A 15335-nucleotide genomic window follows, 5' to 3' on the forward strand; every position below is an offset into this window, starting at 1 on the left:
GAAGACGTACAACAGCGGACCGAGAAGTAGGGACTGGGAACACTTTAAATACACACAGGAGGAGGGGATCACGAGACACACCTGGGAGCAATGACACATCATGGGGAACACCTGGGACAAATGAACTAAACTAATCAGGGGAGGAACAGGAAACTAATCAAATAAGGGCATGGGAAGGCACATGGGGAGCAGGACACACACAACACATGGAACAGAGTCTGACATATATCCTATATTAAAAAGTATTAATTTAGCTTAAGATTGCACAAGTACTTTTAACAATTTTACTATTAACAATTAAATAAATTATTCTCGACTGAATGCTTAGAAATTGACAAAAATGTACCAGAAAAGAGACTCGTTCTAGAGAATGACCCTGCTTTTGTTTAAAAGTTCCGATAATTGTATGGAATGAAATTTTCCTAATTACACTCATCGCCCAAAACCACTGAAGCCTGTCGCGTGTGCAAGTACTCTTTTACAGCTTTTATTTTGTTTATTTTTCTTCAGTCATTTACTCAAAGGAGCCAATTACAGAGATTTCAGGTTAAAATCCCCTAATTCGACTGATCTGCATTAACTTCATCAAATTGCCAGGATCAGAATTTCTTGCTGTATACTTACTAAACTACAGCTATTCATACCTTGCCAGGGCAAGGATGTGAATCTTTCCTGTGGATTTTTTGTAACTGGAAAACTTCAAATCTTTGCCATCACTCTCAGTAGAGTTCACAATATTTCATCATGAATGCTGATGAAACTGACATTGCTGGTGGGTTTCTTCACAATATGAAGCCTGTATATAATGCATATATGTATGACTGCATAATGATAATGCATTCATAAATATTCAATTTGCATTCACAAAGAGTTTGATGAAATCTCTAAACCTCTGAGCAGTAGTTGACTTACAGGGATGCTTGCCTTAGAACACACCACTAATAAGAACATACAAATGTGCATTTTGTAAGCCTTTGTGCATTAAGTACATAGAGGTACTGCCAAAACATTAGTGATATTGTCTTACTACTGATGACCCGGTGATTTTTATATTTCACTAAGCTGTAAAACAGCATATGCTGAAGAGGCTTACGTGTCTTCACTCATATTTTCATATTCTTTGTAAGTTATTTGAGGGCTCTACTACTTATCTGATTAATTAGCTCACAAACAACATCATTAATCGAGCTATTATGTCCAGCTCTGTTGCCACAGAAATAATCCTAATGAGTCTTTGAACCTATTTGTCACTTCCAAACCTTGATCATGTAAATGTGACAGCATGATTAAACACCCAACGGCTTTCATGTAAACAGTAGCGAGTTTCAGACATTTATTGAACACAATGGAGGCTGACAAACATTTTATTTCTTCATTTGACCTCCAGGTTATTGCTTATGCCGTGCAGAATAAGTAGCACAATTTAAGTGGTTTGTTAAATTTAACATCTGAATTCATCGGACGTTTGGCCAGATGCACATTTTGCTGTTTTAAAGCTGGTGCTTAAAAGTTCTCATGCATTTAATAAATAAATAAATAAATAACTGCTGCTCAATTGAAATTCAGAAAAGATTAGTGTAAAATCCACTGTAGAATTGAAAGTGGGTTGTTTTAGTAAGATAACCTATTAATTCTAGCTTTATTAATTCTAACCTTTAAAATATACATGAACACCAGGGCCAGAGGGACATCTTCTGCTGCAGAAAATGGACAGGTTAACTACTGCCTCTCCCCATAGGACCAAACAGAAAGTACATTAACAGTCAGTCAAAGAGAAATTGCATTAAAGCAATAAGAAAACTCTTTAAAGTTACAATGGATTCTATTGAGAGAGCCCTTCTGGGGGAGAGAAAATAATGAGGATGGGGAAAGACTTGACAATGCATACATTCTCTTATCAGCCTATTCTGGAGTAGTTATATGTGACAAATGCTTACAATAACATCAAACCCCGATGAAACCGACACTTCATACATGCCATACAAATGACCTTTTCACCAAAACAGGAGCTAATTGGCATTCAAGCTGTGGAAAACTGAGATGGGCAATATGAATGTATCATTTGACTGATGAAATCCAATCATTTTCTTATATGCTTTCCTTTGATTTCAGTAGTTTCTATCTAATAGAGATGTTAGCACTGGGACACGGTGATGGGAACTTATTAGAAACAAGACACTGTAGGTAGAGTCAACATGAAACTGTATTAGCAACCCAGTTATCTCTGTAATGTGATGCATTTCAGAGTAAAACAGGATATTGATGGAGGAAAAAAATAATGTAGAACAGAACTTTATTTTGACATGCAAATAACACACCACAACCCTTAAGAGACATAAACTCTTAAAAATAAATTATTGGCATCTATGGAACCATTCTTCTATGGCATCACTGTGGAAACCCCATTGGAACCTTTATTTTTTATAGTGTACAGTAAGGAAACCAGTTTCAGTTATTATATTTTTGACCACTTTGTTGTGCATACCATGTTCCATGAAGAAAACAAGTCTATTTTGCTGAGCTAAATTTGCAGACAAATGCTAAATTTCCCTTATGATCACATAAATCATTCAACTGCGCTACAGTGGTCACGTGTATGCCATTATAAACTAATGAGAATGTGATGAATTATATAACTTGTCGTAAACATTGAAACGCTTCCAGGAAGATGGGCTGCCTTCATCAGGGAAAGCCTGGAGATTTGTCACATGAATTAATTCTCATCAAGCTGCTAGTCCTCCAACACAATAGGGAAATATGCTGTGGAAAGGAGCGGTGATGTGGAAAACTAGTGGGTTGATATAGGATCAGCACCCTACGCCTTAAAACAGACTGACCCCAAACGGCATATGTGGTTTGGAATGAGATCCAAGAGAAGTCGGCACTGAGTTCTGTTTCTTTGAAGGTAACAAAATTACCTGCTAAAGAATTCCCTGGAGCACCGAACTCTACTCTCAAGATTTACAGCATTGCTTTTGATGTGACTGCCAATCCGAGCTTTGTTCTGAATGCAAATGTGAGCGGAGCGTCTTTAGAGACATAAGCAGGAGAGCATCATCAAACATCTACTACAGCCCAAAGTTTGGAACATCTTATGCATCTCTTCAAGGTTTTTCACTATTATGACATGCCAATTCCTTATGAGGAGAACGTGTCTTAAGTTAGATGCTAAATCATAATTATAATATTTTTTTTCATTATTATGACTTACAGAATAATTTTTTTTGGTGTTTTGTCTTCAGTAGTTTATAGTTAATTGATTACTTGGAGTCTTATTTGTCTTTAACTCACTAGTGGACACATTTACTAATAACTAGTCCAACGACTTTGAAAATCATGCAGTGTGAACCAGGCATTAGGGATCACAAACTTAAACTGGACCAATATGCTATGACCAAAGTGGCATATATCTGATGCAATAAATCCACTCCTTTTGTATCTCTCACCCCAAATTAAAGGGATAGTTCACCCAAAATGGAAAATTACCCCATGCTTTACTCACCCTCAAGGCATCATAGGTGTATATGACTTTCTTATTTCAGACGAATCCAATCAGAGTTATATTAAAAAATGTCTTGGCTCTTCGAAAGTTTTATAATGGCAGTGAATGGGTGTTATTTTTCAATCGTCCAAAAGAAGTCCAATAAAGTGCATCCATACATCATAAAAAGTGCTCCACACAGCTCCAGAGGGTTAATAAAGGCCTCCTGAAGTGAATCAATGTGTTTTTGTAAGAAAAATATCCATATTCAAAACTTTGCTTCTAGCTTCTGGTAACGATTGTTCTTTTGATGTGTCATAGTTCTCAACCTTTTACAAGATTCCAGGTTGTGTTGCAGTCCTTTACAAAAGACACATGATTTCTTCTTGCTGTTGGCATGTTTATTTTCCAATCTTTGAACTGAACATTTGTCATCATCTTCAGCCTTTTTGTCAACTGGTACAGCACTTGTTGTGAAGACTCGTTTTGTTACAGCCTTTTTATAAGTGCCTGATTCTGCATGTAACTTAGCTTGTCCTTTAGTTGTTGAACAGGCAATAAACAAATAGCGACCTGCTTCCTGGGTTAGGTGTCAGGCCGCTATTTGTTTATTGCCTGTGTTGAGAAGGAACGTCTTGTGGATTTACTTACCAACCAGGACTATTTTGCACTTTGGAGTAACACATTTACTGGATTGTATATACATGGGTGGACACTTTGGACTATTACGCACGGATTGCTGTTGGACTGTTTTAGGGTATGAACTGAAAGACTCTTTTAGCAGTCTGACTATTCTCAGTGTATACTGTGTTGTTTTAGTTCTGTGTCATTGTTTTGTGTAAATACATTACTGTTCTTTTATATCTGCCGTCTTAATGTCTTTAATCTGCTCACTCAAAATTTAAACATTTTAAACAATTAATTGTTTTAAAAACTGTGTAGCCTCAGCTGATAGGGCCGAGTGTTACATATTGGTGGCCCGTACGGGGAACGATTGCTACTGAATTGTTTGGTTGGGTGATAGAAAAGACGATGGCGTATAAAAAACAAAATGCTTTTACTAACACAGCTCCTTATACTAAATACCTGTATCAAACATCTGAGAGTTTTAATGATGAACAGATATGTGGTTGTGAACAGTTAAAAAAAGAAAGTGTTGCTCTTAAGGAAATTGTTTTAAAACTGGAGAAAAATTTTAATGATTCTGTGGAAAGTCATTTTAACTGGGAGATGTGTTTTAGAGAGGCTGTGGACTTGAGAATGTGGGAAATGGAGGAATATGTCAGAACTGTGCTTGAGACACTGGAGAAAGAGGTGAAGGATTGCTTATTGAGGAGGGACAAACAGTGGGAGGAAAAACTGGAACAGAGATGTCCAGCTGTACTCAGTGTCACTCCTGCAGCCATCACCAACCCAGAGGCCCTCCGTTCTGCTCCTGCCACTCCTGCCCTCAACCCGTCTACAGCTCAGCTTAACACCACTTCATCTGGTAGTGACAACGGAAAACCACCATCTACAGAACCTGAAACCAGAACCATCTACTCCAGGTTATCCTTTTCCCAAGAGGAACTTCTGGAGGCCCAAGTTGATGACACCACTATTCTTCAACTGAAGGCTTCCTGCACTTCTTCGACCTCCCAACAACCCAGACTGCAAGAACACCAGGGCACACTGTATCGGCGACTCAAGAAGGGAAACAAACATCTTCATATGCTACCCGTCATTCCTGAAGCACTGGTGCCCCTGCTATTACACCGCTTCCATCCTCAAACCTCCGAAAGACATCATGGAAGGGTAAAGACTCTCTTGAGGGTTATGAAAGTCGCCTGGTGGCCATCCATCCGGAGGGACGTCTTGCAGTTTGTGAGTGATTGCAATCATTGCCGGAGGAAGGAGAAGTGTGGGACAGTGAGGGGTCGACAGACATCGCAACCACCATATTATCATCTTTCATTGAAAACCAACATGCTTCCTACTTTCTCAACAAAGGCAGGAGCTAGGAGGTGCCAGGAAGGACCACAAGCCAGGGTGACTGGGTCTAATGTGTACCAGGGAGGATCAGCGCTACCTGTCCCGGGTTACCCAGTCTGGTTTGGAGTCCCTCCTCTCTTCAGTATCTCCTCTGCCTCCTCCATTTACCATGTGCCTAGGTGGGAAGGCCTGGCTTTATATAACTTATTTCAAAGACAATTTTATGCACACAGGGAGGGGTAAACCACAATTTAGAATGCAAGTGTGGCAAATTCTGAATGGGTATGGACTTCTTTCCCTAACACGCCATAGGCTGGGGGAGGGGTCTATGTGACAATGCCACATAAGGGACATGTTTAACCACTCTGTATAACAGTGTATTGGTGTATCAGAGTTTTAATCGGTTTTACATGTTTCCTTTTCCATTTTACTCCTCTTGAAAATGTGTGTGTTTGTCTTTAAGAATTGAGACTTAAAGAAGGAAGTTGCCTCTCCATATAAAAGGAGCAGTGTGGCCTAAGATGGAGACCTGACACCTAACCCAGGGGCCCATTCTTCGTACGTCGCTTTTTACATCCAAGATCAAATGACACATCCAAGATGATATCATCGCGCTAATCAGGATCTGGCTAATTCGGTTCTTCGAACGCACCTGTTGTTGATGATTAGTATGGCTGGATTGAGTTATATGAGATAATTGCGCGTTCATGGGTTGGTTTATAAGGGGCTATGTATCGATACTCGAAACCATGATCAGCAATGCAGCGATTGGCTGGCGGCAAGACAGCAACGTAATGACATCATATAATTAAAAAAGACACCCGACGAAAAACTTGACAAATTTTTGGACTTTTATAAGGAAACAGCCAAGCGAACAAAACTACATAAATGTTATAATAGATAAAAGCAGGTCGCTATTTGTTTATTGCCTGTGTTGAGAAGGAACGTCTTGTGGATTTACTTACCAACCAGGACTATTTTGCACTTGTACTTTGGAGTAACACATTTACTGGATTGTATATACACGGGTTGACACTTTGGACTATTGCGCACGGATTTCTGTTGGACTGTTTTAGGGTATGAACTGAAAGACTCTTTTAGCAGTCTGACTATTCTCAATGTATACCATGTTGTTTTAGTTCTGTGTCATTGTTTTGTGTAAATACATTACTGTTCTTTTATATCTGCCGTCTTAATGTCTTTAATCTGCTCACTCAAAATTTAAACATTTTAAACAATTAATTGTTTTAAAAACTGTGTAGCCTCAACTGATAGGGCCGAGTGTTACAAGCTTGTTACGGGGAACAGTGAGAGACGTCTGTGAATTGGTAAAGATAGGGACCCAAATCGAGAAAATTTTGAAGAATCCAAACGATATTGGAGCCATGCCAATTCTGAGCTGCAGAAGAAAAAGACTCCTAATGACAGAGACACCGTCCATAGGTCGACCCATGCTAACACCCGAGTAGTTCAGTCTGTTTCAATTCCCAGTCAGTCTGAATTGAAAATGGTGACTTTACCCATATTACTAAGAGGTCGATATTTTCAGGCTATGGTGGACACGGAGAGCACCCTGTCTCTAATTCAAGAGTCCTGCTGGAACCAGTTGAAAGGACAAGAGCAGCGGAACCCAAGCAAACGACAGACATTCATATTAGCCAATGGTGAAATGCATTCTTATAGGCATGTCTCAGTGGGAATGTGAGCTGCAAGGACAAAAACTCAAATTAACGTTGTATGTGTTGAGATATTCAGATCTGACAGTACCAATAATTCTGGGTATGGATTTCTTAACTTCTGCTGGGATTATGCTGGATTTCAGAAGGGCCCAATATGGCATATTATCTCAAGAGGAAAACAAGAGTGAAATGTTTCCCTTTTTGCCAGCTAAGTCATTTTCCAACTCCTTGGTGTCCTTTTATCTTGCTTTGCCTTGTGGAGAAGTATCATCAGAAGTCTCATTGGCTGTTCAACAACTAGCACTCAAAGCTGATACCACCTCAGAGTTCCAGAGTCACTTAGAGAAGTTGATGAGTGAATGGCCTATGGTTTGTACAAATTAAGTACAAAGGACACTCTTCTGTAATCAAGCACTGCATAAACACTGTAGATGAGGTTCCTCTCCTTAGGAGAGCATACCGTGTATCTGTGGAGAAACAACCATTCATTTACAAAGAAATTAAGGAGATGTTGGCCAACAATATAATTCGACCCTCCAACTCACCATGGGCTTCTCCTGTTGTTATTGTTCCCAAGACGGATGGTGGAACTCGGCTTTGTGTAGACTTTCGTGGACTGAACTCAAAAACGTATTGGATGCTTATCCGATGCCCCAAATCCAGGATATTTTGGAGCAAGAATTTTCAGTACTTTAGATCTCAAAAGTGGATACTGGCAGGTGGAGTTGGAGTCAGAAAGCATTCTTAAAACTGCTTTTGCGACATCTTCAGGACTATTTGAATTTGTACATCTACCTTTCGGCCTCAAAAATGCCGCAGCCTCCTTTCAGCGTTTAATGGAATGTGTACTGCGAGAAATCAAGGGAAAGTGCTGTTTTTTATATATAGATGATATTGTGGTTTACTCAAATGATGAAAATGAACACCTGCTACACCTCAGTCAATTATTCCGCTGCCTACATCAAGCTGGGCTGACTTTAAACCTTAAAAAGTGCAACATGATGCAAAAAGTCTCTAACTTTTCTGGGCCATGTGATCTCAGGCGAAGGCATTAAGACGGATCCTGCTAAGATAGCGCCAGTGAGTCAGTTTCCTTTGCCTCAATCTCTGAAAGATGTGCAACGGTTTTTAGGACTTGCTGGGTGGTATCACCGATTTGTACCACGATTTTCAGAAAAAGCAGCCCTTCTACATGCTTTAAAAAAGAAGGGAGCCACTTGGGCTTGGACAGAATCCTGTCAAGAAGCATTTGAAACTATCAAGAATGATCTAACTCAAACCCCTGTCCTGATTTCCCCAGACTTTACCAAACAATTTAAGGTGCAGACAGATGCCAGTGAGAAAGAGGACGTTATAGCTTATGCTTCACGCTTACTTCAGGGAGCTGAAAAAGCATACTCTGTGTCTGAGAAACGGTGCTGTGCTGTTCTATGGGCTGTGGAGAAGTGGCGCCCCTACTTAGCGGGTAGACCCTTCGAAGTTATAACTGATCACGCAGCATTGACTTGGGTTTTTAATCACCCAAAACCCTCATCAAGATTGACACTGTGGGCTATACGGCTGCAGGAGTTCGAATTTACGGTTAAGTATCGAAAAGGACAATGCAATGTGGCCCCAGATACATTATCCTGAATTCTGGAAGACACGGTGATTGTGAACATGGTGAGGCAAGTGAAGTCTACAAGTTTGTTAGTAACACCCTCAAACCTACCAGTGGATTGGGATGGAATTGCCAAAGCTCAGCAAGAGGATGCTGAAATAAAGGAACTGGCCGATAAGGCCCGTACTCAAACAGATAGCGATCCATCAAGAATCCATTATGTTGTAAAGAATGGCTTTTTATTTCGCAGTGTCCCAGATGGACAGAGAGGGCAGAAATTTCAGTTGGTGGTACCAGAATGCTTGAAATATGCCCACGACAATGCTTTGAGTGGTCATTTTGGTCGGCTCAAAACCCTTCTGAGATTGGTGGCTATGGTGTACTGGCCCAGTTTACGCTCAGATGTTTGGAAGCACTGTAAAGAGTGTCAAGTGTGCCAGATGTATACACCCTCTATATCCAAGTTGGCTGGTTACTTGCAGAACACCCCAGTGGTGGAGCCAGGATATAAGTTAGGAGTGGACCTGATGGGACCTTTTCCTAAAAGTCCAAGGCAAAATTAGTATCTTTTGGTGATAGTAGATTACTGCTCAAAATGGGTTGAGTTGTTCCCTCTATGTGTAGCCAAAGCACCACAAATAGCTCATATCCTGGTAAATGAGATTTTCACTCGATGGGGTACTCCCGTCTATTTGGTTTCTGATAGAGGAGCACAATTTACCTTGCACCTCTTGAATTTAGTATGCAAGCAATGGGGGGTAACCCAAAAACTTACCACTGCCAGTCATCCTCAAAGTAAGCTCACAGAGCGTATTAACCATACGCTCAAAACTATGATAGCCTCATACGTGAACAAACATCATCGTCATTGGGATCGCTGGCTTGCGGAATTCAGGTTTGCCATTAATACAGCCTGGCAAGAGAGCACTAGATTTACACCTGCCGAAATCACTTTAGGGCGAAAGCTTAAAGGACCAGTAGAGCGAGCCCTGTCCACCTGATTCCAGTAATCCTGCTTGTGCAGTGCTGGAACGATATGAGAACCTACTGAAGTCATTGAGAGAGAATGTGGAACAAGCTCAAAGGGAGCAAGGGCGCTATTATAACCTTCAAAGAAAACATGCTCAGTATTAGGCTGGGGAGCTGGTATGGGTGCGCTCTCATCCCTTGTCACGGGCCAGTGAAGGTTTTATGTCTAAACTAGCTGCCAAGTGGAAAGGTCCTGCCAAAATTCTAAAGTGTTTGGGTCCAGTTAATTGTTCCGTTGCATTCTTGGATGACCTTGATCATCCATATGCTTTTCATGTACAGAACCTGAAGCCTTTTCCATGGGTATGTTAAGCATTCCAATGAAGGGGAGCGTATGTAACAGTATCATGAACTGTACAAGGTTTCAGTGGTGTAGTTTTCATCCTCATCACCAGGGGGTCCTAGTGTGCTCCCTGGGTGTGATAAAAGTTGAGGAAGTAGTAGAGTGAGATAGAGCTCACTCGTAAAGTACTGGAGGAGTGCTGGGAATATTCGTATGATGGAGGATGTAGTTTTGGATGGAAGAGTAGAGTATGGGCCAAGGAGTATGGCGTGGATAATAAGATCTTCTGTCCTAATGTAAGAAACATCCACCATGGTTTTTGGGGGTTTTGAAGGTTTATTTTGGTAAAAAAAAATTTTTAGTACTCAAATTTCAGACTCATCACCTATGAAAGTTTACTTGACCTCCAGTACAGTAGGTGGCGATAATGCTCCTAAGGAGTTATTCGCCATAAAACAAGAAGAAGAAGGAGTGAGCTAGAGGACAGCATGGTGTGCCTTATGTTCCTACTCTTTCCTGAGAGACCATCCTTGTTGAGAAACTATGTTGTTTGCTGCTCAATTGTAAGTAATGTTTGATTATAACTGCTAAATAGTCTATTCTGATCAGCTTTGTCTTTGATATTTATTTGTATATGTGAAATCTAGTTCTGAGGCAACAGTTATTTTACCTTGAGGTTGCCATTAACACAACTTTTTCTGAAGGGGTTTTGTTTTTCTGAAGGTTTGTATTTTGTTTTTGTAGAATTCTTTTTGTTTACGGGCTTTCTTTCCTTATGCATCGATACATGCTACGGGAATAATGTAGAGGTGCTATCATTGAAGAAGAGACTGATGTGCCAGGGCATATGGGACATTTCCTATGTTATGTGTCGGGACTTTATCACAAGTACAAGCATTCTTTCCCCTGAAAATACTTTTTGTGATTTATCTTATGTATGGGTTATTGTTTGATTTCTTTTGTTAATTGTTTTTTTTTAAATATTTTGTTTGTATGGTCATTGTTTGTACTGATATAATTTGAGAAGGTCTGCTCAAAAGTGGGTTATTCATGTATGGTGTAAATGGAAATCTTTGAATAATCGAATCATTGATAAGTGTGGACTTTGCATGCATTATGTTTACATATAAACAAGAACTTAATGAACAAACAGGTTCGAGGAAAACTCTTTATTGATGTAGCTGAGTATATAGTGAAGTAATACAGTTGTTACCTCCTTCAAAAATTTGTATAGCTGTTTTCTTGTTTGAGGGACAGAGAATCAGTTATAATGTCTCCAAACACTGAATGAAGAGAAATCCTTGCTTGCTTGTTAATGAAATCAACTAAATCTTTGAAATTCACTCTAGCATTTTGCTTCTCTTGAATTTCACATGCCACCAAACGCCATTTTTCTCTTAATTTGCATGGAAGCTTAACTACAATGGCTCTCGGATTTGCTGCATTATCCAACTCTGCCATGTAACTTATATCTGACATTGCATTGCAGCATCTTGTCAGAAACAATGAAAAAGAGTGAAGTGCTTCTGCAACTTCAGGTCTGATAAAGGGCAAGTGTAGAGCTTTGTTCATGTATGCGACTGCAATCTGATACTCGTTTCCAGAATTCTCCATCATAAGCTGCTTTGCCTTGAGATAGCCTTCTGCTGGGTTCATATGTAGACAACTACGAACCAGTTCCTTAGGCTTTGCAGTCGTGTAATGTTCCATGAAGTACAAATGGCCCTTATCGTTATCCATATGATCTTTAACTCCATGTTCGAAGGCCGAATGAACCACTTATAATCGAGAGTATCTCCTTTGAAAATGGGCATGTCAGTTGAAGGAAGCATGGACAATTGTTGATGCTTCACTAAGCATTCAGCAATATTGGCCTGTCGCTCCACAGCATTGCATAAAATATCAACTACATTTCCCTCTCTACCTGAATAAAGCTTTTTTTGGGATTGTGTTATTAGTTGATTGTGGCCTAAGATGTTGAAACACATGATCAAGCAGACTTTCCTGTTTCAGTTCATCTTCATGAGGTGTTATGCTACCTGATTCCAGGGGCCCGTTTCAGAAAGGAGGTTAAATGAAAACTCTGAGTATGTTAACCCTGAAATGAGGGAAACTCTGGGTTTTCCGTTTCAGAATGGGAGGTTTGTCAAACCTGAGAAAGCAGGGTAAGTCAAGCCTGTTTCTGAAAGGGAGGTAACTTATACTCCGAGTCAGTTATCATGGTAACTTGCTCTGTGAACCTAACCTGGTCAGGACCAGGTTTTCTTAGGTAAACCCAGAGTTTCTTTCAGTCTCCTCCCCCTTTTTAAAGCGCAAGCGATGTTTAATTACTTCATTCATTTATGCACGCTGCAAGTATTTTTTCTTATTTCAAGTACATATATCTACAAATTCTTAAATCAAGATGGATTTTCTATATAAGAAAATTATATTACTAAATATAAGATATTTAGTCTTATTTCCTGGGGGGATCTAAATTAAGTGCATTTTACTTAAGTAAAATTATCTGCCAGTGTGGTAATAAAAATAATCTTAATGCAAATGGAAAACAAGATTATTCGGAGTGTCTATTACTAAGTGCAAATTTACAGTAGCTCCGCTACTGTATGTGACACAAGGTTAAATACGACGCGCATGGTTAACGACTTCAGTGGTGTAGGTAGTAACATATTGGGTGCGGAGAAATAGCTTGTGACACGATTTATCAGGTTCAAGTCCGCTTTTTGCCGAGCTCGCTCTTCTCACTTTCCCCATCACATATCACATTAGAATTCATCTTCAATAAAAATGAAGAAAATGTTCTAAAAGTGGAAGTAATGTGCCTAACGAGTGTTTAATAATGATAAAAGCATTTATAATTTTAATAAATATAATCATTTACACTGTGATTATTGCATCCTGTTAATGTACAAGAATACTGAGGTGCAAATAGTATGTATCCGCCAGTATAAAGTGTAAATAGCATCTACTTATTATTTACGCTTATTGCAGAGAACTGCTACTTTTACATGGTAAATAGAATATATCACTATTTTCACTAAGTGTAAATAGCATCTAGAGCTATTTGCACTTAGCCTACTGTAAATAGGATCTATCGCTAAGAAAGTATGCTAATTCCACTTAGTGTAGGCTAAATGGCCACTGCCGTATTTTTCTTACCCTATTGGCAGATCATTTGTAAAATAAGAAAAATGCACTTTTATTATTATTATTATTATTATTAATATTTTTTTTTTGCCCGTGGGATACCATGAAAATGAATAGCCTATTAGTTCAATAACCTACCCTTCTGCCAGTTTTCACCTGTGATATTATAACAGTGATAATAATTAAACTTGTATTGACTCTAAAGTATGCAGATGTCTTTTTGGTGGGAGCTGTTGCCATGGTGAATTGTAATGTCGGAGGTCCATTGATCATGTCTTTTCATAGTCGTGGTGCACGTGCTAAACTCAGGCTACGTCCACACGAAGCCAGAGCTTTCCCTATCCAATCTTTTTTTTCCCCTCATAGGGGTGAGACGTGGGCTGATGATGTTATCGTTTCAGAAAATATACGGATTCGCTGTCCACACGAAAACGCAAGGGCGGCCCAGATACAAAACACTGTAGTATACATGCCAGACCAGTAAGTGGCGGTGTAATTCTGCCACAGAGATACACTAAAAACGTAGAAGAAGACTTGGACTATGCACATAAACCTTGCGCGCGGTATACAAACGAACATGGAACAATACATTTATTAATCTGTGTTAATGTTAGTTAATAAAAAGACAATCGTTCAGTGTTTGTTCATGTTTTTGTTGCTGTTACGTGACGTAGCGGTGTCTGACTAGGGGCGAGACGTGGGCTGATGACGTCATAGTTTCAGAAAATATACAGATTCGCTGTCCACACGAAAACGTTGGTTGAACCTCCTTATTGAAACGGGCCCCAGATCTATTTCTTTGTGACTTACTGCTGAAGACCGACAGCTCTCATACTGCTTTATAACTTAAATATTTGCATCTGACGCTGCTAGGGCAACTTCTAGCTCAAATTCTTCTCTTTTAGCCTTTAGTTCAGCCTCTTGCCGTTCAATGGCTTGCTTCTTCTTCAAGGCAGCATGTTTAGTGCAGCTCTTTCTGCTTCAGCGGATATACGTGCAGAAGAAGTTGTTGAAGCTGTAGACCTACCATCTACTGACTTTTTAAACCAGGCCGGATTTGTTTGTTTTTGTCAACTCTAAACCTACTCTATAACTCAGAGTTTGTTCAGCTAGCTTCATGCAACAGGCCACTGGCCCTATAGGTCAAATAACAGTTATGGTTATACATTGTAATTTTTTTTTTCTGGCCTTAAGAATTTCAATATTTTGTATTAACATCTGATAATTAATAACAATAAAAATAATATAATTTAGTTCAGCTCAATCAGTAGAATTGATCTCTACAGCAAAGACCCACTTGCACTGTTGCTATAAGAGATGGAATTGTTCGTGCACTATTTTGAGTAATTCAAATGTGTGCTATTGATGAATCTTGCTGTATCAGAGACTTTTAATGGATAGAAATTAATCTCTTTTCAGTAGCAACATTAAATTGTATGAGACTTTTAAACAGTTTAATTAGAGGCTTTTGGCTCTTCCCTGTTATCTTTTGTCCCTATGGAGACGTGGTTTGTATCCAGAGATGAGTTCTGATATTACTGCAGAATAATTACCAGAGTAATAAAGTCAAAATGTTATGTCATCTTAGTAAGCAAGCTTTATTTATTTAAGTGTTTGCCTTTTCTTATCTATATGGCATAAAACAGTGTCAGGAAGTCTGACATTACCTTCCTTATAAGGGCATACTGCACTTGTACAAACAAATAAATAAATAAATAAATAAAATATATGCAAAATTCACAACCACAACCTTCACTGGAAGACTCTTCAAACATTAAATGTTCTTGTGGATTTCCTATTGGAATTATTATTATTTGAAGTTATTTGAACTCTGTTTGTGCGTGTTTGTACATTTTAATGCAGTTCTTTTCCTTAGTCAGACTTATAGGTTTCTCAGCTTACCGCCTGACCTTGAGCTGCTAGTAAGACCATGTAAATACTGATTTAGCTAAATAAAGATTAGCTATCATGTTTACACATAACGTATCAGGTCAGATCACCAAAATGATCCAGTCTGTCGCTGGCCTTCAATTACTACAATTCTTTCATCATTAACACAGGCATTCCAAGAGCAGAATAAACCAAAATGTTTGATTGTGCCCCTGTCAAGCTTATTGAGTAAAAATTGAGAATTACTGTGCCGTG

This window comes from Sinocyclocheilus rhinocerous, unplaced genomic scaffold (assembly GCF_001515625.1).
Source record: "Sinocyclocheilus rhinocerous isolate Xijiao unplaced genomic scaffold, SAMN03320098_v1.1 scaffold460, whole genome shotgun sequence".
Taxonomy (NCBI): Eukaryota; Metazoa; Chordata; class Actinopteri; order Cypriniformes; family Cyprinidae; genus Sinocyclocheilus; species Sinocyclocheilus rhinocerous.